The sequence below is a fragment of the Temnothorax nylanderi genome, unplaced genomic scaffold (assembly GCF_030848795.1).
Source record: "Temnothorax nylanderi isolate EJ_2023f unplaced genomic scaffold, tnyl_v1.0 TNYL_tig0315_pilon, whole genome shotgun sequence".
Taxonomy (NCBI): Eukaryota; Metazoa; Arthropoda; class Insecta; order Hymenoptera; family Formicidae; genus Temnothorax; species Temnothorax nylanderi.
The window spans coordinates 56,544-58,746 of NW_027249377.1; positions in this window are offsets into that span (position 1 = coordinate 56,544).

Below are 2,203 nucleotides of genomic sequence, written 5' to 3' on the forward strand. Positions count from 1 at the left end.
GAAAATGCGCGATCTGTTCACTTGGACACGAAAATGCGTGGCCTGTTCACTTGGACACCGAAATGCGCGATCTGTTCACTTGGACACGAAAATGCGCGGCCTGTTCACTTGGACACGAAAATGCGCGACTTGTTCACTTGGACACGAAAATTCGCGGCCTGTGCAGTTGGACACGAGAATACGCGACTTGTTCACTTGGATACGAGAATGCGCGACCTGTTCACTTGGACACGAAAATGCGCGGCCTGTGCAGTTGGACACGAGAATACGCGACCTGTGCATTTGGACACGAAAATGCGCGACATATCGTTGTGATTGAGAATACTCGGGTTAAAAATTGCAAGTTTTCACTATTTTTACATGTTGGCAATGTTCTTTGGGATCAGAAGTGATTCATAGTATATGGGTAAGGATAAGAATAGAAAAGGATAAAAAATTACATAACACACATTAAGATTTATGTACGGAAATAAAAGTTACAAACTCTATTTATGTTTAATAAAACGTATGTATATTTGTGACAATTTCCGCAATTTTTTATTTTATACCTGCTTCCTGCGCAATAGCGGTATAACAATACTTGTACTTATATATTTTAAATCAAATACGAAGAATTATAATATATAGTGTTGTCTCCGATAAAACGTTACAAAAGAAAATCGCATATAATTACAGCGCTATGTACTATACGTAACAATATTAAAAGAAATAGTTATCACAATATCTTGTGTATCATAAATCCGCAATTTGCCCAATTTTTATTTTATATCTGCCTTCTGCGCAATATAGCAGTATAATAATACTTATACTAAACATTTGTAATGAAATACGAAGAATTGTAATACACAGTGTTATCTTTCCGATAAAACGTTACTAAAGAAAATCGCATATAATATCTTTGGTATCATAAATTCGCAATTTTTATTTTATACCTGCCTTCAGCGCAATATAGCGGTATAGCAATACTTATACTAAACATTTTAAATCAAATACAAAGTATTATAATATGCAGTGTTATCTTTCTGATAAAACGTTATAAAAGAAAATCGCATGTAATCGCAGGGTATTGTACTATATGTAACAATATTAAAAAAAATAGTTATCAAAATATTTTTCTTATTATAAATCTTTGGTATATAAAATAAAATGCCCATGTTTGGTAACAGAGAACTTACGTACACTAATTATGATTAAGTTTAATTAAGAACTATAGTTTCTATAATCAGGCATTTTGAAAGATAGATATTAATTATTACAACAAATCATAAAAAGTGCAAAATGTTTTGTTATAACTGATTTATAGCTAAATTTAGAAAACAATTAATTTCAACGAAAACCATGCATGATTATAGCAATAAGTTACATATAACATTAACATTTGGCTTTGGTATCTTTATCTGTTTCCATTTTTTGTTTAGGATAAAAAATATCTGTATGCATTACACAATTTTGTAGAGTTATTATATATCGGCACTTCATAGTGCATAACTTTGCCTGTGAAATTCGAATTATAAGTGGATATTTCAGATGCAATCAAAGCAATATTGCACATACAGATATTTAAGATACATTCTAAATAATGTGAGAAATATGAGTCAATTTATTTTTAAAACAGAGTAAATAAAAATAATAAAGCGTTTTCTGTTCTATTCTAAAATTCTACTGTTCTAAAATTAGTAGACAGCAGTGTTTGTAAACAAAAAAATATTGCTTGACTCAAAGACAATTCTTATAGTCTTCTAACTCGAAGAGTTTTCATAAGTAGTATTGCAAATCGGACCTCGATTTTTTTCTAATTTTTTAATGCATTCAATGCAACAAGCAAGATGACCACATGGTACGAAAACATGTTCATTCATTAGTAAGATACACCGTGCAGTTTTCTTCGGAAGGTTTTGCTCCTGACACGTTAAGATTTTGGAAATCCTAGTTAATAATAATGAAATGGAAGGTCTTCTTTATGAGTATTGTTGTTATCCTCATACAAATATCTATAATCATCTCCTGGCGCCTCATATATGAATGAATCATCTGTAAGGAAAAGAGGAAAGAACGTTAAGGATATTGTCCATAAACATGTATGAAAACTTGCTGTAATATACTTATTACTTGTTAACTGTTATGTCTGAGTATAAAGTATTACGAAGTGCTAAGCAACAATAGCATTACCTGATGGAATTTAAATTCTGTTACTTCTGTAACG